At 44.5% G+C, this 16,203-nt stretch overlaps 1 long non-coding RNA gene across 1 annotated transcript; it reads right to left on the bottom strand.

Moving 5' to 3' along the window:
* Positions 1–883: 883 nt before the first annotated feature.
* LOC141088363 (uncharacterized) lies at positions 884–15,799 on the bottom strand. The gene is made up of 2 exons (XR_012231925.1): positions 15,535–15,799; positions 884–1,204 (listed from the first exon to the last, which is right to left on the bottom strand). It is a non-coding gene; the product is annotated as an uncharacterized lncRNA (long non-coding RNA).
* Positions 15,800–16,203: the final 404 nt, after the last annotated feature.

Raw genomic sequence — 16,203 nt, 5'->3', positions numbered from 1 at the left:
ACCAATCTGACACTGATGAGCGATCCTGAGGATAATCCATCATTGATGAGGAGCCCTACAACCCCATTAATTTAGAATTAATAGCATTAAACAGGATTTCATTACAAAGTTCATAGTGAAATAATTCTATTTTCCTCATTTTTGTAGAAGAAGAACACATCAGATGTTTTCTAGCCAGGGACAGCTGTCTAAAGATTTCGGACAAGGTATTATTGTAGTGAAGGATAAGAAATCCTCCAGATCTGAGAAGATCCATCATAGGGAAATAAAGGGCTTATTCTTATGTAATAGTGGCCAGATATGACCAAACCTAGGAATCTACTGACAGATATGTGCTGTGTTATATATCCCTCTAAAGGTACTGTCACACTTAGCGATGTACCAGCGATCCCGACCAGCGATATGACGCGGTCAGGATCGCTGGTACATCGCTAAGTGGTGGCTAGTGAGCTGTCACACAGGCAGATCTCACCAGTGACATCGCTGGGGACGGGGGTCGCTACTTACCTGTCACACTAGGCGATCCTGCTTCCTCCCGCCCGGCTCCACGCTCGTCTCTCCACAGGAAGCGCCGCAGGAAGCTGACGACGAGAAACAGTCCTGGATGTTCTCGCGCGATCAGCGATAACCAGCGGGGGAGCGGGTCGTAGGTAAGTATCAGACACCGCGATGTCGCTAGCAATATCGCTATAACGTCACAAGTTATAGAGATATTGCTAGCGATATCGCTTAGTGTGACAGGACCTTAACTCGGCTTCTCCTCCCTCCAGTATCTCCTCGCCATGGTCATCGCTTACTTCAGGAGAGCAGGACTGCCATCTTCAGAATATGGAACCTTCTTCTTTCCAGCTCTGTGAGTCTCTTTTATTATTACACATTCACGTCTATAAATAACATTGTTTTATTTTATTGTAAAACCAAAATCTCTTTTCGGCCACTCGGCTAAATACATGATAATGGCATTTGTTGTTGTTGTCTGTATTTTCTTCTGAAGTGGATTGTAATTTATTTGGTTTCATTTCTCTTCCCTCCAAGGTTTTTAGCCAACCAGTTTGAGCAAGAAGAGGTGCGATATCGACAGAAGATCTACCGCTGGGCTCTTGGACGGAAGTGGAGGATGAAGAAGGACCAACTGCTACAATGCCGCAATGTTCTGCTCACCAGGATGGGATTCCGGGCTTGGGTGGATCGGGACACATGTGATCTGGTGAGTAATATAGACAGTAATAATATAAAGCTGATCTGTAAATAGAGATCACAATATAAATAGTATGCTTAAGTAAATCCCTTAGACCTGATGAGGCACTTGTACTTACTCTGTAAAGCCACGTCAAAATGGTCATGTAATCCTGATATTAGGCAGAGCATTTTATGACTGCAGCCATAGCTGGACTCATGACATGCTTGCTTTAATGTCAAGCAACAAAACTTTAATAAGTGATTATAAAGTCATTCTACCATGGATTTTCAGTCATCACACACCAGTATCATCAGGCCTAAAATATATGCAAATTAGATTATGATTAATGGTGACATATGCCCTTTACACTCTGATTATAATCACTTATTTTATTCTAGATCATGGCAGAAGACCCTGACCACTGGGCATGGAAGAGAGAGAGGAATATCCACTGATGCCTGGAAACAGAGCTGCAGGACCTACAAGGAGAAGAACATGGCTGGAAGAGAAACATGGCTGACGGTCCTAGAAGAACAGATAGAAGACGTGACAGATGAAGAATTGGAGAAAGTAGAGAAGTATGCTGGTATGGTGTACAGGGGATATAGACTAGATTCCTTGATAGGGCGTTGATCCAGGGAACTAGTCTGATTGCCGTATGTGGAGTCAGGAAGGAATTTTTTTCCCCAATGTGGCACTGTTTGCCACATGGGTTTTTTTTGCCTTCCTCTGGATCAACATGTTAGGCTATAGGTTGAACTAGATGGACTCCCTTCAACCTCAAATACTATAAATATAACATGTTAAATATATAATAGATTAATATATATAAAATAAATATATATAATATAATAAATAAGAATATAATTTAATATAATATAATAAATATAGAATATAAATATGTTAAATATACAGTATAATAGATTAATATATATAATATAATAAATATATAATTAATAATAATATAATTTAATATAATAAATATATAGTAAAATATAATATATAATATAATAAATATATAATATAAATATAACATGTTAAATATATATTAAAATATATATAATAAATAATAATATAATTTAAAATAATATAATAAATATATAATATAAATATAATATGTTAAATATATAATAGATTAATATATATATAATAAATAATAATATAATTTAATTTAATATAATAAATATATAATATAAATATAATATATTAAATATATAATAAATAGATAATATATAAATAGATAATATATAAATATAATAAATAATATATAATAAAGCATATAATAAACTTCCCACTATTTAAACTTTCCATGATGTGTCAGAGTCTTTATTTTATACTTTTATGTGTGGACAGGACCGCCATCAGAGCATTACTGTCCTCACTGTTGTGAGGGATCCAGTGAGCAGAAGCACAAGAGGGAGGGCCCAGACTCAGTCTGTGTCCTCCCTCTTGTGCTTTTGTTCACTGGTCTCCAGGGTATAATAAATGAAACTGAAGAAAAAATTGAATGCTGACTTCACAAATATAAACAAATATATGTTTCTTATTTAATCAAAATCAGTAATAAAGAAAATATATACAGGCTGTACATCAAGAAAGAAACAACAAGTGTCACCTGGGGAGCACTCACAGTACTTGGGCTCTCATAGAACAGAGGAACAATTGAAAGTATATAAAGGATATTATAAATCCAGCAGATAAACATACATCACCTCAAAAGACAGGAAAATAATCACAGCAGACAAAAAGTTATCAGTATGAGTCAAGTACATCCATAGCTTCTCTATATATACTTATCCTAAGAGAGGTAATGTGTAATGGTGGCTCATATGGATATATCTAAAGTGCACGTCCGGGGAAATCTCCCGATGGCGTCACAGACAGGTGCGTTGTCAAGTTGGATTCCAGGAAGGACGGACCAGCGTTCAGTAGTGCACTCTCAGCCGGCGGACATGTTTAAGGACTCCCATGGAGTCTACCATTATTAGTGGGGTAAAATAAATCACCATATTAGATAATGAAAACAACAGATATTACAAGTGCCAGTGTAAAATCATAACCACTAGTCACATTAATGAAAGTGTGTCACACAATGGGTAATATTAGGTATAATAAAGTGCACATGTGCTTAATATACTCAAATAGAGAAAACAACATTATTGCATTGGAATCCACTAATATACCATAGCATTATAAAGTGCGGCATTTAAAAAAATATATAATTAAGGTGCATATGTGCAAAAAATGTAAATAGCTATATATACAAGAGTACATGAACAACACTATCATTACTGTGTCAACCAATAACATGGCGTTCAAGATGAAGTGTTCAGAAGTGTTCATCCTGACACCAGAGGGGTCCTCATATGATGGTCACACAAGAATCCCATATCACACATACATTTCATGAATAGCCATAAGGAAAAGATAAATCTTCAATAATGTATCAGCTACAAACAGACAAAAAACACACAATTAAAATAAAAGCGCAGAGATATCAGGAACCTTGAATATTCCCTATACAATGGACATTGTTGATGTTAATGGATTATTCAAAGAAATGGGAGAAAGCTTCATTTTTCAGTTAAGCATTTGGGGGGCCATGGATTCCAAATGACTGATCCATTGGCATTCTAATTGTGCCAATATCTGTTTTAAATCACAACCCCTAATTCCCCCATTAACACAATCAATCCCCCTTACCGTTAGTTTTCGTATCACATCCATGAAAAACCTTAAAATGTCAAGATAACGACCCATCAGAGGACATAAATTCTGTACTCCTGATGATATTTTCACAGGCCCGACAGTCACCAAAGGGGTAACAGCCTGTCTCGGTTTACTTTCAGAAGAGGTGAAGGGATTGGACACCTTGGCAGTATAGTGGCTCCTCAGTAACATGTCCTTCAGACTCCTACCCCTCCTGGCCGTTATAAGGGGATTTTTTGGTAATTGTGCTGCCAGAATTGGGTCTGTTTTTAGTACAGGCCAATTCTTGTGGAGAATGTTTTCATCTCTTTCCACTCCGGGGCGGGCCTGTGGGGAGGCTTCATGTGGTGCTCTTCTTAGCTTTTCATACCCTCAGTGATCTGCCCCCTATTTTACACACTGACTATATGTTTTGAAAAAAAAATCACATTCAGCAGGCAGGCGCCAGCGGTTTGTTAGAGAAAAAAAAATTGTCTCCTCCAAGATTGGTGATCCAATAGATGCTACTGCGCAGGCGCGGCCGGTGCCAATTTGAGAGAGAATTTTACTTTCATCTGAATAAATTTATATCAGCAAATAAATGAATTAAATGCATATTAAAGATGTGATCTTGCTGCATATGATGATCTGGAGAATAGAAGCAATCTTGTGATCATGGGTTTACCAGAATCTATGACCCGTAGCCAGCTTACAAGTATATGCACACTAGACCTACCAAACGCTCTGGGCCTTAATACACCATTGAAGGTGAAATGCGCTCACAGAGTCGGCCCACCACCACCACCTCCACAAGAATCCCCTGCTTATAAGCCCGGGCCTGGTACTGCGAAATACCTGAGCCAGACAAAGTGGACATCTTACAACGGTACAGAAAATCCTCTCCACCCCTGGTGCTCGCTGGACGTAGAGCGTGAATTTTCAGCAGCAGAACAAGCATCAGACTTTCTTAAAGTCAGAGAAGATCTTCTCAAGGAAAACAGAAGAAAAAAGAATCACCAACAAAACGTCTGAGTATTGTCGGGACTTATTCTGATTATCCCCTTTTGAATGATTAAAACTCTTTCTCAAAGGGATAAAAATCTTACACTATGCAAAAGACTGAGAAATCTTATATCGCTATGAGAAGAGAAATTTTGGGAGTTGATATATAATTTACACTTAAGGTGACTTATTTGGGTAATCAGACTTGTACACTAAGCAAACAAATTCTCTCGGGCAGCTTCTCCCCCATACCTCTTCAAAATGATAGTTTTACAAATTAAGAATTTTACATTTAAACATGAATATTGTCAGGAACACCGCACTGAACTTGCTCACTGAGCCAGTGCGCGAGTCCTGAGTAAAGCGAACTGTGCTCAAACATACCTGTGGAGCGGGCAGCAGCCGAGTAGATGCGTACTTCAGAACAGCAGGACCTGAAGCACGTGACTACTAGGGGCGTGGCCTAAGCTCCAGAGAGCTAGGAGCTGCAAGAGAACTCCTAGCAGGGTAACTGCGAGACAAAGTTACCAAGGGGCATAGACAGGGAGGATAGTCAGGACGTAGCCAATGAGTCATACACAGAGATAGCTGCAAGGTACAAGAGGGGCGAGCAGAGCGTAGTCAGATCACAGGCAATGAGTCATACACAGAGAGGGTAGCGCAGTACAGAATCAACAGGCAAACTCACAACGGGGAACAGAACCGGGTCAGAACCATATAAACAAGCTATAACAACGAACAGGCACACAGAGGTCACCACACTCGGCCAAAGGCAAAAGTATAACTGGCAGGGATTGGAGCTTCCCAGGGGTTTAAGAAGCTCTCCCAGAACCAAAGAGAGGCCACAATCATTAACCTCAGGTGTGCAGGTCAAAACCTGCACTGAGCTCCAGATACTAACCCCTGACGTGCCGCTCAAAAACCTGCACTGGGATCATGACAAATATAGATTGAATATTGGTAAAAAAATAATCAGGTACACAATATCCCTCACAAAAATAAAACTAAAATAAATATACAGTATATATGGACGAGTGTTTTTACTTTACGAGGGCTCTAGCTACCATGCAGTTTCAAATAAGGCTATAGCTTTAAAGATTGTTTCCACTACTGGACAACCCCTTTTTAAAGGAAATCTGTTGCCAGTTTTTTTCTACCCCATCTGAAAGCAGCATAATGCAGGGGCAGAGACCCTTATTCCAGCAATATGCCACTCACTGGATTTCTTGCTGTTATTTTGATAAAATCACTGTCTCATCTGATGGAGCTCTAACAGTTATCTGAATGCTGAGCTCTGCCTAAACCACTGATTGACAGACTTCTGTGTACACTGCACTTTGGTTGAAATCTGATAATCAATATGCTCGGGTGCTCATTGGTCGATTCGAGCAAATTGGAATACTCGGGTACTCGGACAGAACAACGAGCCCAATGTAATGTCTATGGGTGACCCGAGCATTTTTACCGCAATCCCCCCTTGGGTCCTTTTAACATCTAAAAACGTCAGAAAATGATGGAAACACTGCTCAAATGACACAGGGACATCATGGGGATCGCTCCTGGAAGCATTCCTGGTACATAGTTCACAGCTTTAAACAATGTTGTCAGAGTTTCATGCCATTTTTCCCGATGCACCAAAAAACATACCTGTCAGGAACACCGCACTGTACTTGCTCACTGAATGTCAGGATCCTGTCAGCGCCGGCGTGCAGCCTCCGCTGAGCAGGGACTCACCCGCACTGTAGGGGTACCGGGGTCAGGTACAGCCAGAAAGTACCGATGCATAGGACCTGTGGATGCTGAAGTTTAGCAAGCAGACACGGGACCTACGGTCATGTGACTGCAAGGGGGTGGGGCTTAGCGTCCTGCTTAGTGAGATGGAAAGACACTATACAGAATTACTCAGAGTCAGGCAAAACGGGGTTCACACACAGAGATAGCCGTAACGTACCAAGGATGAGACAGAGTGGATAGTCAGGGCCAAGCAGCAGTCAAAACCAAACAGACATAGAAGGTACCAAGCAGAATCCAAAGCAATATCCAGAGAACAGACCGAGTCATACACAGATTATCAAGCAACCAGAACACAGCACTAACACTCTCAGGGGTCACCACACTATGCCAAGGGCAAGAGTATAACTGACAGGGATGGGAGCGTCCTGAGGCTATAAGAAGCCTCTCCCAAAACCAGGGAGAGGCCACAATCATAGCCCCAGGTGTGCAGGTAAGCCTGCACCGGGATCACAACCTTTAACCCCAGAAATGCCAGTCATCAGCACTGGTTCCAGACATTAACCCCACGTGTGCGAGTCAAACCCGCACTGAGATCATGACAGTACCCCCCTCTCAACGGGGGGACCTCTGTACCCCCAGGCTTGCCCGGGTACTTAGCGTGGAAAGCCCGCACCAGGCGATCAGCATGCATCAACCGGGCCGGTACCCAGGACCTGTTTTTCGGTCCATACCCCCTTCCAATGAACCAGGTACTGTACCGACCGCCGTACCAACCTGGAATCTACGATATGACCAACCTCGTACTCCACCTGCCCCTCGACCAAAACAGGAGAAGCAGCAGACTCGGAGTCTCCCCGGACTGCTTCAAAAGGTTTCAGTAGAGATTTGTGGAAGACGTTAGGCTGCTGTTGAGGTAGGCATAGGAAGCAGTATTGTGGAAATATCCAAGCGAGTTTATTAAAATGACATAAACCGCTCTGGATATTAAAAACAAAGGTACAGCCTTACTTTTATTCAGTAAAACACGCCCCTGCAGTTCCTTGACATCTGGATTGAAGCTTCCAATGATGGGATGATCCATACAGATGTATACAGGAAGCCGACAGCCACAAACTCGTGTTTACAAGCAGGCTCTGCCCACCCAGCAAGCATCATCCGTAGTATCCCTATAGGTCGGTTTTTACATGCTAAGAGATTTTGTTCGGATTCAATAAGGTTTGAGAAACAGTGAGCAGAACTGACCAGGAGATTTGAGGATAGGGGCTACAGTCGAAGGATGATCAGGAGGGGGTACAAAAGAGCGGTTGCAACATCTAGGAATGAACTGCTATATAGTTACCAAATTGCAGATGAAGAGAACAACAAACAGGTAAGATTTATCTCCACCTTTAATAGTTAGTGGCATAACATAGAAAAATTCATCAATAAACATTGGAATGTCCTCCTTACGGACCCCATTTTGAAAAGGGCTTTACCTCCTTCCCCCCAGTGTGTAGCTCGACGTTCGGCCAATTTTAAAGATCTTTTGGTGCATAGTCACTACAATCCCCCAAGAGTCTCCAGCAGTAGGTCCCTAGGCCCAGGGTTCTTCCCATGTGGCCTATGTAAGGCTTGTTTGACTCTGAACAAATCCAAGAAATGCAAAAATTTTGATGGATCACGTCTTTACGATATTCGGAAACACCTCACATGTAGTTCCAAGGGGGTGATATATCACGCTGAATGCCTGTGTGGGAAAGTATATGTCGGGCTGACCACAAGGGAACTTAAATTTAGAGTGAGGGAGCACGTGTTGGATATTGAGAAGGCCTCCACTGTGGATGACATTTTTTTTAAAAACTTTACCATGTCACTTTACTAACTCAGCAATTTTTTACTGCCCTAATACAGCTCTGGCAAAATTTAAGAGACTACAGCAAAATTTTCAGTTTGTCGGATTTTTCCCTTTATAGGTATATTTTTGAGTAAAATGTAAATTGCTCTTTTATTCTATAAACTACTGACAACATAGCTTCGAATTTCCAAGCACTAAATTTTGTATTTATTTTCTGAAAATGAGAAATGCTCAAAATAACAAAAAATGCAGTGCTTGAAGACCTCAAATAATGCTAAGAAAACAAGTTCATTTAGAAACAACTGTTTAAACTCAGGAAGAGTTCAGAAATCACTATTTTGTGGAATAACCATGATTTTTAATCACAGCTTTCATGTGTCTGGGCTGCTTTCCTCCAGTCTTTCACGCTGCTTTTGGGTGACCTTTTGCCACTCCTGGTACAAAAATTTAAGCAGTTGTTCTTTGTTTGATGGCTTGTGACTATCCATCTTCCTCGTGATTACATTCCAGAGGTTTTCAATGGGGTTCAGGTCTGGAGACTGGGCTGGCCATGTCAGGGATTTGATGTGGTGGTCCTTCATCCACACATTGATTGACCTTGCTGTGTGGCATGGCGCATTGCCCTGCTGGAAAAAAACAGTCCTCAGAGTCGGAAAACATTGCCTGAGCAGAAGGAATCAACTGTGTTTCCAGGATAACCTTGTATGCGGCTTGATTAATCCGTCCTTCACAAAGAAAAACCTGCCCAATTCCAGCCTTGCTGAAGCATCCCCAGATCATCACTGATCCTCCACCAAATTTCACAGTGGGTGCAAGACACTGTGGCTTGTACGCCTCTCCAGGTCTCCATCTAAACCATTACACGACCAGGTGTTGGGCAAAGCTGAAAATTAGACTCATCAGAGAAGATTACCTTACTCCAGTCCTCTATGGTCCAATCCTTGTCACGGGGCAGTTGCGGGGAAACAGGAGACGTGGAACCAGGCCCCCTGCCTGAACTGCCCCTCAGGCTAAAGGGGGTGCCCTGACTCTCCTTAACTTGGGGGTACACTTGATGGTAGGGAGTCCCAAGTCCCCTGTTTAGCCCTGAGCTAAACACCCAACCCCCTCCCCAGGAAGTAAGACAGGGAAGTGAACTGCACCGCACCAATAACACGAAAGGAAATATAAAACAGACACCACGGGGTTAAAGCAACTAAAAACCAAAGCTTAGCTTTATCTGCTGCCAATGCTCCCACCAGCAGAGTAAGGCACCCGATCAGCATCCAGCAGCATCACCACTGCTCCAGATAAGCTGAACCCCCTCTGCACCAGGCAGGTCCCAGTCTTCACCAAGGTTGGTTAGCAAATGACCAGTATTACCAACAGTGAATTGCAGCACCAGGTGGCCTTATAAAGGGAAGTGGGAGTAGTCACCACCTGCTGACTAACTAAACATGTAGTAACACCAGCAGCCACCGGGGTGAGGATAACCCAGCAGCTGACCAACTACAGTTGTAGTAACACCAGCTGTCACTGGAGGGAAAAACTAATATTAACTCCCGATGGCCTGAAAGGAAAAACGTTTATATCAGAGCATCCGGACTCTGACACAGATGACTGACTCCTCTGACGCCTCCTCCTAAGAGGACTCCGACACCCAGGGTTAGCATGTGGTGAGGGTAGAGACTTACCTCTGCTGCCCCCACTGGAGAAGAAGGGGACGGTTGTAGAAAGATGGCAGAGACAGTAGCCCCCAGGCAGCAACCCTCACACGACTGATCCCAGCTGACTACTTCCCTAGACTGCCAATCTATGATTGGGTTGTGTTTTTCCAACCAAGGGAGGCCTAAAACGATGGTTGATGGAATTCACCCCCAAGACGTAGCATGACAGGGACTCTACATGATATGTCCCTATACGCAAATGTATTTTTTCCATGACTTGGGTCAACCTCCCCTGGCTCAGTGGGACAGAGTCAATGGTCTGGACGCTAAGGGGTTTGGCCAGCGTCCTACACCTCAGGCCATGGGTCTGGACAAAGTGAGCATCCAGCAGATTGACTCCAGCTCCACTGTCCACAAACACCGGTATGCCCTCAGGTACCCTGCCAACCACCACTTCTGCTGACAAAGTACACAGAGTGGGCAAAATGGAGGAAATACACACTCCCTGGTCGCCTCCCTCCACACGACCAGGGGGACGCGGCTTCTTAGGTGGTACGGAAGTTTGGCGCAAGCTGAGCAGACCCTGATAAAATGACCAGTCTGCTCACAGCTAAAACATGCCCCCAAACCATGACAAACCGCAGGCAGCACCATTGGGGAACAAACTCCTCCCACCTGCCTGGGCTCGTCCGACTGCACCATTGAGTCCTCCTCCCTAGCAAGGACTACAGGGGGCAAATTCGCCAAAGCCGCAAAAAACTCGTCCACCGACCGTAGAGATGATGAATCGGCCGGCAGGGAGAAGGCTCAGGATAGGGGAACAACTTTAAGGAGAGATATGATGAATCCCACCCGCTGTTCCTCACTCCCTAATGAACGAGGGCGGAGCCTGAAGTGTAGCTTGCAGGCCTCCTGAAAAAAACAAAAAATTATCTCTCCCTCCAGAAAACCTGTCTGGGAGAGATAACTTGGGTTCTGGTTGAGCCTGAACCTGAGCTGAGGCCCCGAACCCCACAAACTGCTGCAGCTGCTGCTCCACCACACCGTGCAGCACCCCACGCTCCTCAGTGAGGGTCTGCAGCAATTGGAGATAGGTCTGCATTAGGGCCATGGCTCACCAGAAAAAAAATGGGTGCTGGTAATAATGTCATGGGGCAGTTGCGGGGAAACAGGAGACGTGGAACCAGGGCCCCTGAACTGCCCCTCAGGCTAAAGGGGGTGCCCTGGCTCTCCTTAACTTGGGGATACACTTGATGGTAGGGAGGCCCAAGTCCCCAACCTGTCCCTATCTCCTGTTTAGCCCTGAGCTAAACACCCAACCCCCTCCCCAGGAGGTGAGTCAGGGAATAAATCCCTCTGCTAGTAAAGCCAGAATTGAGCTCTTCTTTTCCTCACTCAAGACTTGTCTTTTCAACTCCTTCGGCATGATTAAAAGTTATTTTTTCATTCCTATTAATTTTGGGATATTACTAGCACTTGTTTTGCCATCCAGCTTGTCCTATTGCAAAAGGATTGTGAACACCGCAGCAGGGTTTTTATACTTTCCTTTGTTAAATAAGATTTGGTTCAGGTGATCACCTAATCAGAAGCACATTGAGTAGAATGAGGTGTAGTCTGGTTGGAATTCAAGTGACACTGGAATGGAATGACTGTGAGACATGTAGAGAAGCTGATTTTTATAAAACTGTGCAGTTGTCTCTTAATTTTTGCCACAGCTGTGTGTGCATGTATATATATATATATATATATACACTCACTGGCCACTTTATTAGGTACACCATGCTAGTAACGGGTTGGACCCCCTTTTGCCTTCAGAACTGCCTCAATTCTTCGTGGCAGAGATTCAACAAGGTGCTGGAAGCATTCCTCAGAGATTTTGGACCATATTGACATGATGGCATCACACAGTTGGCGCAGATTTGTCGGCTGCACATCCCTGATGCGAATCTCCCGTTCCACCACATCCCAAAGATGCTCTATTGGATTGAGATCTGGTGACTGAGGAGGCCATTTGAGTACAGTGAACTCATTGTCATGTTCAAGAAACCAATCTGAGATGATTCGAGCTTTCTGACATGGCGCATTATCCTGCTGAAAGTAGCCATCAGATGTTGGGTACATTGTGGTCATAAAGGGATGGACATGGTCAGCAACAATACTCAGGTAGGCTGTGGCGTTGCAACGATGCTCAATTGGTACCAAGGGGCCCAAAGAGTGCCAAGAAAAAATTCCCCACACCATGACACCACCACCACCAGCCTGAACCGTTGATACAAGGCAGGATGGATCCATGCTTTCATGTTGTTTACGCCAAATTCTGACCCTACCATCCGAATGTCGCAGCAGAAATCGAGACTCATCAGACCAGGCAACGTTTTTCCAATCTTCTACTGTCCAATTTCGATGAGCTTGTGCAAATTGTAGCCTCAGTTTCCTGTTCTTAGCTGAGAGGAGTGGTACCCGGTGTGGTCTTCTGCTGCTGTAGCCCATCTGCCTCAAAGTTCGACGCACTGTGCGTTCAGAGATGCTCTTCTGCCTACCTTGGTTGTAACGGGTGGCAATTTGAGTCACTGTTGCCTTTCTATCAGCTCGAACCAGTCTGCCCATTCTCCTCTGACCTCTGGCATCAACAAGGCATTTCCGGCCACAGAACTGCCGCTCACTGGATTTTTTTTCTTTTTCGGACCATTCTCTGTAAACCCTAGAGATGGTTGTGCGTGAAAATCCCAGTAGATCAGCAGTTTCTGAAATACTCAGACCAGCCCTTCTGGCACCAACAATCATGCCACGTTCAAAGGCACTCAAATCACCTTTCTTCCCCATACTAATGCTCGGTTTGAACTGCAGGAGATTGTCTTGACCATGTCTACATGCCTAAATGCACTGAGTTGCCGCCATGTGATTGGCTGATTAGAAATTAAGTCTTAACACACAGTTGGACAGGTGTACCTAATAAAGTGGCCAGTGAGTGTATATATATATATATATATATATATATATATACATACACACACACACATACATACACACTGCCGTTCAAAAGTTTAGGGTCACTTATAAATTCCCTTATTTTGAAAGAAAAGCTGTTTTTGCCAATTAAGCTAACATTAAATTATACAGAAATACACTCTATACATTGTTAATGTGGTAAATGACTATTCTAGCTGCAAACATCTGGTTTGTAATGCAATGTCTTCATAGGTGTATAGAGGCCCTTTTCCAACAACCATCACTCCAGTGTTCTTATGGTACTTTGTGTTTGCTGTGTAAGAAGGCTAATGGATGGTTAGAATACTTGCACAAGGGTATGTTAGCACAGCTGAAAACAGTTTGGCTGATTAGAGAAGCTATAAACCTGACCTTCTTTTGAGCTAGTTGAGAATCTGGAGCATTACATTTGTTGGTTCCATTAAACTTTCAAAATGGCCAGAAAAAAAGAACTTTCATGTGAAACTCGACAGTCTATTCTTGTTCTTAAAAATGAAGGCGATTCCATGCGGGAAATTGCCAAGAAACTGAAGATTTCCTACAACGGTGTGTACTACTCCCTTCGGAGGAGAGCACAAACAGGCTCTATCCAGAGTAGAAAGACAAGTGGGAGGCCGCGCTGCACAACTGAGCAACACGTCAAGTACATTAGAGTCTGTAGTTTGAGAAATCGACGCCTCACAGGTCCTCAACTGGCAGCTTCATTAAATAGTACACACAACGCCAGTGTCAACGTCTACAGTGAAGAGGCGACTCCGGGATGCTGGCTTTCAGGGCAGAGTGGCAAAGAAAAAGCCATATCTGAGACTGGCAAATAAAAGGGAAAGATTAATATGGGCAAAAGAACACAGACATTGGACAGAGGAAGATTGCAAAAAGTGTTATGGACAGACGAATCCAAGTTTGAGGTGTTTGGATCACACAGAAGAATATTTGTGAGACGCAGAAAAACTGAAAAGATGATGGAAGAGTGCCCAACGCCATCTGTCAAGCATGGTGGAGGTAGTGTGATGGTCTGGGGTTGCCTTGCTGCTGGTAAAGTAGGAGATTTGTACAAGGTAAAAGGGATTTTGAATACGGAAGGTTATCACTCCATTTTAGGCTGGCGGAACGCACCAAGTAATATAGATGTTAATGAGGTGCGTTCGCAGCCTGGGGTTCACCGTGCAACGATGGAAACTGCTGCTAGACAATGGCAGATAATAGCACGCTCGGGTTACCTCACCCGGAGTGTGCGAGGCGAACCCTGTTACTTCACAAGTTCGCACTAATATAATGTGAGCGCAAGCGATGTGGTCACAGAACTCTGCCCAGAGGCATGGAGTCAGAGTCCTTCTAGAACCACTTGTGCTCAGAGCCGCTGCAGCGGTGCTAGAGAGTGACGCTAGGAAAGTGCTGTGCCCTGTTAGCTGTCACAGAGTGCAGCGGATAGACTCCTACCACCCAGAGGCATGGGAGATATGGCGGCACTATGGCGCTAACCTTTGTGCTAGACTGGAGCACTGTGGCACATGCTTTGCCACCATGAGGCGCTGACTCAGGCTGAACCAACCCTAACACATACGTATCAAAGGAAGGGGTTAATGAGTCAGTCACCAGTTACATGCATCCATCATCACTCACACAAGTCTCAACAAAAGTCTATCTTAGCACATGGCCGAGCGGCCATGCGAACCGTTTATAGCAGCGTCCTTCCGGGACCTTCCTGATGGTCCAATCCGAGCTGGAGAAGGACCTGAGCATGTGACTTCCGATCTCCAATGAGAGATCGTCCAACGGGCATGCTCAGTGGACTGACAGGAGGACTTGGTCCCTGGAGTAGATCGCTGCTGACCAGCATGCGTTGCTATAGCTGAGCCAGAGGAGGTGGCAGCAGCAACCAAACCTACAATGCTGGTGTGAGCAGAGCGCTGGGATCGACGAGTCTGCTGAGCAGGCTCCACTGTGATCGGAGAGGAATGGGAGACCGCCGAAGGCAAAGCTCGGGATTCCTGCTGTGCAGCGACAGGAACCCAACATCTAACACTCCATTTTGCAACGCCATACCCTGCGGACAGCGCTTGATTGGAGCCAATTTCATCCTACAACAGTACAATAACCCAAAGCACACCTCCAAATTATGCATGAACTATTTAGGGAAGAAGCAGGCAGCTTATATTCTATTTGTAATGGAGTGGCCAGCGCAGTCACCAGATCTCAACCTCATTGAGCTGTTGTGGGAGCAGCTTGACCGTATAGTACGCAAAAAGTGCACATCAAGCCAAGCCAACCTGTGGGAGGGGATTCTGGAAGCATGGGGTGAATTTCTCCAGATTACCTCAGTAAATTAAAGGGAATCTGTCACCTATTTTTTTTCCCTATGAGATGCGGCAATCGCCATCAGGGGCTTATGTACAGCATTCTGTAATGCTGTAGATAAGCCCCTGATGTAACCTGAAAAAAACGAGTTATATTCTACTCACCGGGGGCGGTCTGGTGCGGCCGGGTCCGATGGGTGTCGCGGCTCTGGTGCCTCCCATCTTCTAGTGATGACGTCCTCATCCTTGCTTCTGTCGCGGCTCCTGCACAGGCGTAATTTTCTGCTCTGTTGAGGGCAGATAAAAACACAGCTGGGATTCAGGATCAATGAAAACAGCATGGTTAAACAACGAAATACTCTACATAAACCATGGATTACCAGAAAAAGAACTCCCGATGTAACCTGAAAGAAAAAAAAAAAGAGTTAGATTATACTCACCCCGGCGTTGGGTCCGGTCCGATGGGTGTCGCCGTCCAGTCCGGCACCTCCCATCTTCTAACGGTGACGTCCTCTTCTTTGCTGCCTGTCGTGGCTCCTGCACAGGTGCACTGCTCTGCCCTGTTGAGAGCAGAGTCCTGCAGTGTGCAGGCACCAGGATAGGTCCGGCGCCTGCGCACTGCAGTATTCTGCTCTGCCCTCAACAAGGCAGAGCAGTGCGCCTGCGCAGGAGCCACAACAGGCAGCAAAGAAGTCACTGTTAGAAGGGAGGCGCCGGACCACAAAGCCCATCGGACCAAGACCGGACCGCCCCCCGGTGAGTATAATCTAACTCTTTTTTTCTTATCTTTCAGGTTACACTGGGGGCTTAGCTACAGCATTACAGAATACTGTA

This window comes from Dendrobates tinctorius, unplaced genomic scaffold (assembly GCF_039654945.1).
Source record: "Dendrobates tinctorius isolate UK_male_01 unplaced genomic scaffold, ASM3965494v1 ptg000038l, whole genome shotgun sequence".
In the NCBI taxonomy this organism is placed as follows: Eukaryota; Metazoa; Chordata; class Amphibia; order Anura; family Dendrobatidae; genus Dendrobates; species Dendrobates tinctorius.
This window is presented reverse-complemented; position numbering and strand designations above follow the sequence as displayed.